At 35.3% G+C, this 12,923-nt stretch overlaps 1 long non-coding RNA gene across 2 annotated transcripts; it reads left to right on the top strand.

Annotated features, from left to right (window-relative positions):
* Positions 1–7,310: 7,310 nt before the first annotated feature.
* On the top strand, positions 7,311–12,079 carry LOC143269510 (uncharacterized). 2 transcript variants are annotated; one of them, XR_013045939.1, is made up of 4 exons: positions 7,311–7,477; positions 7,972–8,105; positions 10,675–10,763; positions 11,206–12,079. It is a non-coding gene; the product is annotated as an uncharacterized LOC143269510 (long non-coding RNA). The 2 variants fall into 2 exon arrangements; XR_013045938.1 differs by having other exon boundaries at positions 7,311–7,481.
* Positions 12,080–12,923: the final 844 nt, after the last annotated feature.

Below are 12,923 nucleotides of genomic sequence, written 5' to 3'. Positions count from 1 at the left end.
TGCCACCATATTAGTTTTATCATTTTATTTTTTGCATTTAGATTAAACTAGAACAGCAACAGTGGGTCAGTATTTCTTTTTTATTTTATTTTATTTTATTTTACAATACAATTAAATTTAATTTAACATATCAGTAACGGATTCTCTTGTTCTCCCCCCTTCCACCCCCCTCCCCTTCCCCCCAGCCCACCCCCCAATCCCACCTCCTCCAGGGCAAAGCCTCCCCCGAGGACTGAGATCAACCTGGTAGACTCAGTCCAGGCAGGTCCAGTCCCCTCCTCCCAGGCCGAGCCAAGCGACCCTGCATAAGCCCCAGGTTTCAAACAGCCAACTCATGCAATGAGCACAGGACCCGGTCCCACTGCCTGGATGCCTCCCAAGCAGTATTTCAAAAGTGGTGATTTTTGGTGACTACACTAGGAAGTGTGAAACAAAACCCTTCCTCATTTCAGTCTCTTCTCAACACACTAACTCATGTCTTGGGAAATAATAAAGAAATTCACAAACTAGAGTAGATAAATGATCTAACATTAAATGCTTTAGAATACTACTGCAATGTGCAGAGAGGCTTGAGACCAAGAGATGTGATATACTTTCTAAATATAGCATGGTAATTAGTTTCTATAATTATATTTTAGAGTACCACATCCTGAAAAGACAAGTAAACAGATTAATTTCTCTGATTTATCTCCTCATGGTTTTACTAAATTCCCCAGGTAAGAATTAGCTGCTGTTGTATTCAGCACTGCTTCAGGACAGTGAGACTTATGTGAAGGCTGAACAGCAGAAAGTACAGACAACACCAGTTGTCCTAATGGGGTTTATGGTAATGCACCCACATTGAAATCAGCTGTGTTTCAGACCAAGCACCCACATGAATCTGAATTCTTCATTCCCGATAACAGGCTGGTCTGCTATAGACATCATTGCTGTCTAACTTTTCTGTGATCTTCTTAGCATCTGTCTATGAAGAGTTGGAAGAAGAAACGTCAATTTTTGCCTCTGTGATATAATCAATTATCTCCATTTTGGAATTACATTTTCATTAGGTTTCCTGATGCACTTATTTAATACATGAGGGTTTTTTTTTGGGAAATTACAGTTGAACATATGGAAAATTTTCATGTAAAATCTAATAGTTTTAAAGCAGTTACAGAAGAAAATCATTGAAAAATAGAAAAAGAAAAAAAAACTTTCATAACTGATAGCTAACACATCAGGTACGCATTTAAAATAACATAAATTTGAAATGCTTTCTTTAAGCAACATGCCTAAACATTCACATCTTTAAATCTATTGCACAAAGTTTTGCAATCTCATCTCAGACTCTGGAAACATACTCTTTTAATAATATGATTTTGGCATTTACTTGTATACGCATAGGGAATAATACAAAGGAGATTTCGTATTATGTGGTCCTATAATTTTTCAACGTGGCGGTGAAATTTTAAATATATTTTTGATTATTTTCTTTTTGAGATTACAATGGAATAATCACATCATTTCACCCTTCACTTATCTCCCTTTAACCTCTCCAATATAATGTCCATTTCTCTTTCAATTCTAATAACTTATTTTCCATTATTTGTTGTTGCATGCATATGTGTGTGTGTATACATACATTAAATACAGCCCGCACAGTTGACTTATATGAATATGACTTCAGAGTTGACCATTTGGCATTGAATAATCAGTTGGTGTGCTCTTCCCTGGAGAAGACAGTTTCTCTTGTACTCAGCATTCCTCAGTTGCATGTAGTTTTTTGTGTAATGTTGAGGATTCATGGTCTTTCCTTCTTCTAGTTTGACATTTCTATTGTTGTCCTTGTCACCTCATGTTTAGGCACACTTAAAAGATTTTAAAATGAATATTTCTTCACATATGATGACATAGAAACATCATAAGTAAGAAAATTGACAAAGGTTAGATTTGAAAAATCAAATAATACATAGTTTTTAATGATCAAATATTGGTATCATTCTAGTGGATCAAATATAAGCAAGTAATCACAGTGGACTCTAGCTGAACTCATTCTAGGACAAAACACATGACATGTTCGTCTATTGCATCATGATGAAAAGAAACATCTTCTAGTGTATTCTTCATTTTTTTTAAGTGTCCAGGAAAGACATACTTTACCTTCTTGATCAGGTTAATTTTTAGATGTCCCTTCCATTTGTTTGAAGATATTGTGAGGGGAATAATTTTTTTATCATCAAGTTTGTCACTTTTGGTGCATTTAAAAGCTCCTACTTTTTAAAAACTGACTTAGTATCCTGTCATTATTGTGACTTATCAGATGAAAGAGTAACTAGAGGACTATGTATACAATCTACCATCACTGAACGGGACTGTTTGTCTCTGTCATTTCGCATTTTAATCCCTTTTATTCCTTTCCTTGTGCTATTGCTCATTTGAGCATAATGCTAAATATCGGTGGTAAGTATGTGTGCCATGAATCTTTACAGATTTTGCAGGGACTATTTTCAGTTTTTACTCCATTTGCTACAATGCTGGACGTAGGTTCATCGTAAATAATTTGGTGGCTTGAATGAGAAATGCCCCCTACAGGCTCAGCCATTTGGGCACTTAGTCACAGTTGGTAGCAATGGTTGGTGAGGTTTAAGAGCAGCAGGCTTGCTGGAGGAAGTGTGTCACTGAGAGTGGGTGATGACTCACTGTCTCTTCCTCACGCTTGCAGTGAGACAGAATATCTCTGCTTCCTGCTCCTGTGACCTGTAGCTGTGCTTTCCCTCGACAGTGAACTTTCTTCTCTCTATTGCTGTCAGCCCAAATGAACTCTTCCCTCTGTGAATTGCCTTAACCATGACATTACATGATGGCAGCAGAAAAATAACTAGTACAAAGAGGCTTCAGTGCTTTGAAATATGTTCTTTACGTTTTTGGTTTCATCAGGACTTTTAACGAGGGATGCTGAACTGTCAAATGACTTTTCTTTATATCTGTTCAGTGATTTCTGTCTTTAAGTTGGTTAATAATGTAGGGGTTAGTTATGGTCAACTTGATACAAATTTACTGTATTTGGGGTTTCTATTGATGGAAATGAAAAATAAAACAACAATAATAATCCACCAAGAACCAAAGCAACTTGGGGAGGAAAAGATTTATTTCAGTTTATCACTCTCAGGAAACACCCAGTCATTTAGGAAATGAAGGGCAGAAGCTCAAGGCAGGAACTTGGAGGTAGAAACTGAAACACAGGTTGTGGAGGAATGCTGCTTACAGGCTTCTTGTCCATGGCTTGTTCAGCCTGCTTTCTTAAATACACCCTTCCCTTCCCCCTGTCCAACTACTCCCATAACCACTCTCCTATTTCACATTATTAACATCCTCTTTAAGTATGCTAACACAAACACACACACACACACACACACACACACATACAAACACACACACACAAACACACACACAAACACACACACACAAACACATACACACACAAACACACACACACACACACAACCTATATCGTATCCATCTTTATTCCCTGCCTAACCTTATTCCCATCTCAATCCCCATCTCTATCATCTCTATCTCTACCATATCCATTTTCCACTCTGTCTCTATCATCTGCACCTCCACCTCCATCCTATCTCTACCTTCTCCATCTCTGTCTCTATCTATCATCTCTTTCATATCCATCCCCACCTCCATCTCCACCTCCTTTATCTCCATCTCTGTCTCTCATCTCCATCTCCACCTTCATTATCTCTGTCATCTCCACCTTCATTTCTATCTCATCAATGTCTATCCTGCTTAGTACATGTACTGTTTGTCACATTCAATTATAGACCACTTGGGGGTGGGTAACATATCACGGCCCTCTCACCAGGTTCAGAGTGATTCTGTCTCCATCCGAAGTCATCAGTAGTTCTTTATCTAGTTGCGAAGCCTTGTGATATTTCTCACATACTTATAATCACTAGTATTAACTAGTATTGTCATTATTATGGCTTTGTTTAGGCAACCATGTTCTTACCATATCATGAGTGTAACATCTTCATCATATATCAAAATAGCATCTCACAGAAGAGTTTCCATCTTCTTGCCCTAAAAATCTCTCCATTTTCTCTTCTACAATGTTTCCTGGTTCTTAGGCATAGGAGTTACAAAGTAGTTTAAATGGACATGGGTATCGCAGGTTCTGTTGTTTTATGCATTTTGACCAGCTGTGAATTTCTTTATAGTTTTTATCTGCTACAAGAAGATTCACAGATGAAGTGTAAGAGCTATATTGTCTGTAGAAATATAAAGATAAGTATTTAGAATGCTGCTAGAAACTGTATTGGTTTAGGAAAATTGCAGGGGTAGAATCTCTTATAGGACCCAAGATCTTGCTTGCCAGGGATTGGTGACTAGGTTTATAATGCCAGGCATAAGTTCTCATCTATTGAGTGGACAATAAGTACAATTAGATAGCTGTTGATTACCCTAAGTTAAAAAATGCTACTTTTACTTCATTGAAAATATCTCTCCATGCTGGTGGTCATTACCATAGTTCATAGGCTTTACTGGTTGATATGACTTTGAGTTTTATCTTTTATCAGTTTGCTTAATATATTCCAGCATTACAATAGTCCTACAGGAGAAAGCCTCCAGATCAGTTGTAGTTCATTTCCTCCAAGTCCTGTGTCAGGTATTTGGTGTCTTAAACAAATAGGTTTTACTTACTAGTTCAGGGCAAATATGAAAAGCAAGAACAATAGCTTCCATTGCTCTGTAAGTCACTTGGATCTCCCTGACTAACATCTTGAAGGAAGATTTTCTATTCCTGGCACTGGGGTTTTTGTATAGTTCTTGGTGGTAGTATCATCCACCCAAGTAGCATTACATATATACATATGTATATGTATATATATATATATATATATACATATATATGTGTGTGTGTACATGTATGTTTACACGCATATATGTATGTACTAACTATATATTACTTGTATTTTAAGTAAACACAAAATAATGTTTTCCTATGATCTTTAAACCATCTTTAGTGTTATTTATTTTCCCCTCTTCCTCTTTCCTTTAAGAGTTCTCTTTGATTCTTTCCATGTCTGTTTCTAAGCTTGCTACCTGGGGTGCATCTCACTGAAAGCATGTTTGCATACGATGCATAAAGTATTAGGTTCAATCCCTGGGTTGAAATTCTGTAAGCTAGACGCCTTTAATCATCGTTCCCATCATTTTCCTGAGCCTTATTACCACTGTCGCGTATGTACACCTCAGTGAGAGTTGTACCATCACAGCTTAACTCACAGAGGAACATATCCTGTAATAAAGCTGTGTTTGCTCGATGAGACTGTTTTCCCTGCTCCTCTTTTCTCCCAGGGAAGTGTCTGGACCATTTAAAACTAGTTGTGTACAGTATGATTAGAAAGTGGAACCAACAGAGCTTACTTTCTTCAAACACACCATCATTTTATTGTTGGGAAGAGTTGGTTTTTTTATTCAACTGTGTTTCCTTATGTATCATGAGGTATTATCATGTTTCTAAAGGTAAATGATATGTCTACAAAATCAACTCAAAGAGATTAAAATTCATAATGTAATTATAATAGCAGTTCTTTAAAATTTGTGTTTTGGAGCTCGGCAGTGGTGGCACACGCCTTTAATTCTAGCACTCGGGAGGCAGAACCAAGGCAGATCTCTGTGAGTCCAAGGCCAGGATGGTCTATAGAGTGGGATTTAGGACAGGCACCAAAACTACACAGAGAAACCCTGTCTCAAAAAAAAAAAAAAAAAAAAAAGAAATTGTGTTTTGGTTAAAGTAGTATCAAGCAGAAGTATCAGAGATTGTACTAATTAAAGAAAGTGAAAGAAACATGAATGGATATTTTAAGATATAAAACATTACTCGTTGATCAGAGCATTCATCTTTTAATTACTATTCTGTAATTCTTTAACCACAATTTTTACTTTCTATTCAAGACTGTGTCCAGTCTGGTTTTACAGAGTGCTCACCTGAAGCTGGGTGAACACTGGACCTGTCATCTCGCACTCCTACAAGCTGTCTGATGACAAGACTGAAATTAAACTTTGTATTGTAAGATGCTTTGTGGTGACACCCTATCTCCACCACTCTGGCCTGGTCAACTGCTGCCCCCTCTCTCTGCCACCCTTCTGTACCATAAACAAACACACTCACCTTCATAATTGTCCCATCCTTTCTTCTGCTTAGAAAGAACATCTCTAGCCACATGCTTGACTTGTTTTCATGTTCTCCGGCATATGAGACATGCTACGACTGTACAAGGCTGTCCACGTATACACACAAAACCCGGGAGATGGTGTTCTCCTGTCAAATATAACCTATGCACTTCTTTAGAGTAGTTATTTTTAATTTCTTACACGATTTGTGTTAAATGGCATGATTTAAAGATTCTGGCACTTCACAGTTGTGTGAAATTAAGACTATTTCAGTAATGTTTACGTTCTTGAATGTTCTAGTGAATATGATGGATGTGATAAAATATTTAACTCAATGAGAATGTTATAAAGTTAATGAGTATTATTAATTACTAATTGTAGACAAAAATCTGAACAGTTTTAGACACATACAGATTTAATAAGTTCTTTTTAATCAAGTGACATGTTTTGTTCGTCTACTCCTCATTAGACTCTAAACATCCTAAAAGTAAAGAATCTTATATGTTAATTATGGCTTTGCATGTGACCAGGTGCCTGGGACGAAGCCTACATCTCAGAAATTACTGAGTAAATATTTGATAAGTAAATAAAATAAATAAAAATATCAGATAACTGGATTCCAATGGGAAAAATAGAACATTCCATCTTAAAGCAAAATGAAAATGCAGGTCTCTGCAAAAAGGGATGTAAGTTATTTTGCAACCAAAATTACATAAACCTTTTCAAAGGCAGATCTGCATTTCTAATAAACAGAATGTGGAAGAAATTTCTCCAGGAGTAGGGAGCACTGGAATGTGAGTGTCAGAACCTTGCACCTCAATACCTGGAACAGTGAGAGGTGGGCTGCTTGGTTGTACGCTTATTTCACCTGCTGAAAGTCCATCTCTTTTAATTTAGTACCCGAGGGCCAAAGTGAAAGATGGATGGCAGACAAAAGGGAACCATGAACCAAATAAATATTTGTGAAGTCTCTGCCCTTATTTCAACCAGACTCTTAGAAAATTCTGTATGTGACAGTTCGGGAATGAATGGACCGATTCTTACTAAGGTAGACGTTTGCAGCTTTACAGTGGGAACTGACGTGGTTTTCGGCAGCGGGAACTGACGTGGTTTTCGGCAGCGGGAACTGATGTGGTTGGTTTTCGGCAGTGGAAACCGATGTGGTTTTCAGCACGCCGCTCCTAAGGTGTCATCCTGACTGTCCGCGAACACAGGGATACGGAGAATTCTGAGCGAATCCTGAGCATACAGAAATAAGTTAACTAGTGTGAATTAAAATTACTAATTTTAATTAAACAATCTCACTTCGGTAGGTGAGTTATGTTCCAGAAATGGAACTATCATTTCATTTTTGTCTAATCTCCCAATAACATTATAAAATCTAGTCACCACCACATTTTGGTGGTGAGTATAGCTGACATTTCATGTTTTTGAGCAATTTGTGTTTTAAATAATCCTTATTTTTAGAGAAGTTTACACAATATATTACTGACTGAGGGCACCAATATTGCCATCAGGCTTTTATGAAGTAACCAAGTATTGAAGTGAAAACCTAAAGTTTGTTTCAGTTTTAAAACAAAACATAGATGCTTAGTTCTAGCTATATAGTGCCTGTTCTGACTGGAATTCCAGGCACGGAGGTTGATCAAGGTGTGACCCTCAGCCCTTAGCACCAGACACCAGACAAGCTGCGTGGTTCACCTAACTTATGAGCAGGCAGGTATTTTTTTTGCCATGAAACTTTGACTTAGATACATGAAAACACTTTTAGACTTTAAAGATGTTTTCTCTTCCTCTGCACAGGAAATAAAAAACATCCACATTTGCAGACATTGCCATCTGAGAGCCAAAGAATTGTCAGGGAATCGTGAGGTTCCGATTGAAAATGACGCTGGGTTTCTGCTTTGTGTGTCGCAGTAGAAGGAGACAGAACAGAAGTAAGTGACGGCACATACTGACATCCTGAGTGACTGCACGGGAAACTTAGCAATGATGAGAGGCGCTGCCGTCTCCACTCAGAACTCAGGAATCGTCAGGGGAAAAGCTGATTTGTTTTGAAAGACTCTCTTATAAAAGTATTCACTTTCATTTTGTGTTTGTTTTTGAGACAGGGTCTCACTTTGTAATTCAGTCTGTCCAGGAACTCACTATGTGGCCCCAGGAATGCCTTGAACTGACAATGACAATATGGCCTAGGCTTGTTGAATGCAGGCATTATAGGCATGAACTACCATACCAAGTTTAAAATTTTGCTTTTAATGGAATGAAGCAAACAACACAATTCACTACATGGTTCAGTAAAATTTCTTCTTATATCCATCTGGCACTTAGTTGAGGGTCTTGGTTTGTTTATAGGAACATGTATAGCAAAACACTCCATCTTCATTTTTTCAGTTATAACAACCACAGCCTTCAGATTCTGTATTAGAAACTTGATAGAGAGCCATATATTGAGAGATTACAAGAAAATTTGTCTTACATTAGTTAGTTATGAAACTCAGAACTTTAAAGACTGCCCACTTTGTCACAGTAAGACATGATTACACAGAGTAATCAGAATGGGCTGAGAATTAAATGTATTCTAAGAAGTGTGTATGTCATGAACAGAGAAGATAATTAAGATATGAAATCATCACTAATGCTACTTTCCCCTAAGGCCTCTGAGTCACAACATTTTAAGATAATTCTCTAGAAAATGACAACATAGCCATGTTCAATTCTGCAAAATCTGTCAGCTAAAATAAGATGAATTACCTGATCACATCCCTTAAAAATTAGAAAATTAAAAAAAATAGAAAATTGAATGCCTGTTTCAGATTTAAAAAGTCCTATGTGACATCATCAACTGAAATGAAACCACTTGAGATTTCCTGAGAGATCTCTGGAACAGGATGCACTTATTTTGACTAAATGTTGCCTATCTATTTCATCTGTGATCAATATGTAAGAAAATAACAAACTTAAAGATCTAATGTTTTCCTATTATAAAAATTACATTGATGATGATAATTTGTGTTTCTGTAGCCATAAATGGCACAGTAATTTATATATGTGAAAGCTAATCTAGCAACCCACAACAGTTCCTGAACACTGAGTTTAATACTGGAAAAAGGATATCATAAAATAAAATATCAGGTGACTCATTTTTTTTTCTAGATTTTACTTCAGAGCACCAATAAGCCAGACAGAGAAAGCAAAGTCAAATCTGGGCAGCACACTGTGACTGAATATTTCAGGTGCAGGTATGAGTCACTCATTTATTTTGTCCACATTTCCCAGTCCAGCATCATGAAGACTGAACCTTCTGATCTTATCCATAAAAGAGTAGACAGCTTGAGCACACAAGACCATCTTGAATACAGAGAGACAGCGGTGGTCAACTCAAGACTATATTATTTACTATGCACTCATAATTTATGAGGGTGCTGTTCGTTTATATCAAAATGATATTGGAAGCTTTTGTTAGGAAACTAAAAAATCACTAACAAATCCAACAAAATAATACACATAATTATTAGTGTTATGAAATAGCAAATGATTCTTAAATCAGTAACAAGTACTGTTATTTTATCTTTATGTAGACTGGACTAAAAAAGAATGCTGATATTAACTCTGAATTGAGACAGATTTATGAAATGAGGTATATTGTTAAATGAATTCTTAGCCAGCCACATAAATGGAGAGGCAAATGCTCCAGATGAAAATTTAAATGACTTTGTAAATATTTAAATATTTGTGGAGAAAATAAACTCATTTGAAAATAATATGTAAAATATTAGGAAGGAAATATGAATTGCATGATACTGATTCATATTTCAATTTACCCAAGACTCACTTTCTTCCTCAACAATAATAACTCTAAAAAGTAACCAAGGACATTGAATATTAAAGTCAATCTTATAAAGTATCTATCATATTAATTAATGGAAAAACCAGATGTGTACAGGAGGTGGTTGACCTCAGTGTCATCTCAAACGTGTACTCAGAATGTTGTACTTATATGTAGTGCTTATGGTTCTTTGATGGTCAGGTTCCCTAGATAGACTTTATTAAAGATAAAAACACATATCAATTTCACTTTTCCCCTAACTGTGTGGAAATTTGACTTATATACACAATTTATTTTTTACTTTCTGGTATTTTGTAGAAACAGAAATGGATGAATATAGCACAAAGCATTTTTCCTTAAATCAATCGTTTAGGTTATGAGCTGATATAGGGAAGTTTACAAAATAACAGATGCTTAGAACACCAGGTATATAAACATAAACCTCCAGGTTTCAGACGGTGGAAGGTGGAGGAGCCTTAGCTGAACAGTTTGCAATACGGGGCCATTGTCCTCTGAATCAATTGAGTACCGTAAGTTCACCCAGAAGAGTATGGAAAGTGAGCTTCGGCTGACAGCACAGCCGTGTTTGCAGTGACATCTTTACCATTCCATGATCACGTGTTTCAAATGTTCTTAGTTGTTACGTAATAATCTGTCCCTTTCTGTTTCTCTTGCAGTTCAGTATTCACCTTAACAGACCATAAATTTTACCGCTTGTATTTGCTGGTAGATTTATTCTCTCAGCTGGAGGTTAGAGATTTTGAAGGTAGGAGTATCATTTTTATTTCCTTATTTTCATAATTAGGTTTAGATTTTATCAAAGAGTATATGCCTTGTGCACATTTATTGGATTTGAATTATAACTTGAGATCAAAAAGAAATACATCACAGAGCCAGACTCATAAAACTGCTACAGTAATTTGTTAAGCACATATACCAAATATATACTACCAATTACAATTATTGTAATTGATATTCAGCAATATCATGCATAAATATACTTACAGAAAATTTTGTTATACAAAGTACAACTAAATGCAAACTCTAACACAGAGACCAGACAAAGGAGCTTCCAAGTCTCCCAGAAAAAGTTGCTTTCTTGGAGCTGGGAGACAACTGCTCATACCTTTGTTTCCTTGTTTCTCCCGTCCATTTAATATGTCATAAACCATGCTTATTCTGATCTCAGTTGTTTATTTAATTGGCAGGTTTCACAGAAAATTCGCCCTTGTGTCTACAAACTTTCAGTTCTTCCTTACACAGAAGACAGTGGAATTTTTCAAAATGTCAAACTGAGAAAATTCAAAAAAGCTAACAGCTCTGAGAGAACCAGAGTACAGATATCCAATTATTATTTTCAGAATCTCTTCCTGGAGAATGTCAATCAAAGTCTCCAGTTGGACTGCTGCAGCAACACAAGTTATCAATACAAAAAATACCAGCAATGTTTCTCCATGGGTATCCAAATATTTTTATCATGCGAATTCCATGATTATATATTTAATGAAAATAGTGGACATTAAAACATCTTTGATATAGCCATATGTGATAATTAAAGGTAATAATTTTTTAAAAAAATTATACAGACCATACCGAAATAAACAGTGTAATTATGGGGAAACTCAGTGGAAGCGTTCTTAAATTTCCAAAATACGTTTTTCATGAAACAATTCTATTAATAATGGGAAAACTAATCAGTAAACAGAATGTTCAACTATTGATTGTAACTATAATATTAAGACCTTGGAATTGAAAATGTAGTGAGTATAAGATGTTGAATTCTCTATGCAACTTTAAGGCTGTGATAAGGCTTTCCGTGCATGTCTATGAATAGAGACACATATCATTATCAAAGCTAATGACTTCCATTCACAAGAAAATGATTCTAAGTGTTTTTATTTCCAGTAGGGCATGATCTAGACCTTAATTTTTACATGTCTGTTCTATGTAGTGTATCGTTGGCATCAAGTGATACAAATGAATTTCACGATTTAAAGGTAATATGATTACTGTAGAAGTGAAATGCTCCAGGAAGTTGTGAAACTTGCTGTATTGTGGTGTTTTGGAAATCCTGATGCTACCATGGGGTTTGTTACTTTGACAAATACATATATATATATATATATATATATATATATATATATATATATATATATATGCTTATTTTAAAATATTTTAGTATATTAATATACTTGCACTAATATGTATAAATTGCACTTACTGTAAATACAATTTCTTTAATACCTTATAAAAAGTATCATAAAATCATACCTTATTTCTAATTATAAAAATAAACATGACTTGGGTTCACATATTTTCATTTCTGTAAAAGCCCTAAAGTAAAATGTTAAAATGGTATTTTAAGCATTCCTATTGGCAACTGCATTAATAATTGCATGTTTCTCAGCAGTAACTAGGTCGAAGAGAGCAAGCTCTCCACATGGGAATTGAAAATTGTAGCTTTAGGGACAATTGAGTATACATCTACTCTTCAGGCTAAATCCTAAACCAAGTTCTCATTTTACTGAAGAATGAACTAATAAGTAACAACTTTATAAATATGTTTAAAATAATTTTTGAATCTGTGAAAGTCAACTTAGATAACTAGTTCAAATAGGAAAAATATAAAATAAAATGACCATAAAAATATTATTTCCTAAACTATTTTTCTCTAATTCTTGAATTATTTTCATCAGGGTTAGTTATTTTAAACATATTTCTCTTTAAAATCATAATAGAAGTGCATCAAGAAAGTCCTAATTCTAAATTGATGATTTTTTTCACGTAAAATAAGACTATCTTAAAAATGAAGGAACACAAATTTTATTTAACCTGATATGAAATCTTAAGTATAATATTTAAAAATAATTTATTCAGTAACTTCTACAATAATTTCAGATGAAAAGACCAGAGCATTTGCTTTTTA

The sequence above is a fragment of the Peromyscus maniculatus genome, chromosome 19 (assembly GCF_049852395.1).
Source record: "Peromyscus maniculatus bairdii isolate BWxNUB_F1_BW_parent chromosome 19, HU_Pman_BW_mat_3.1, whole genome shotgun sequence".
Classification (NCBI taxonomy): domain Eukaryota; kingdom Metazoa; phylum Chordata; class Mammalia; order Rodentia; family Cricetidae; genus Peromyscus; species Peromyscus maniculatus.
Note: the sequence above shows the minus strand (reverse complement) of the source record. Positions and strands in the feature narration are given on the sequence as shown.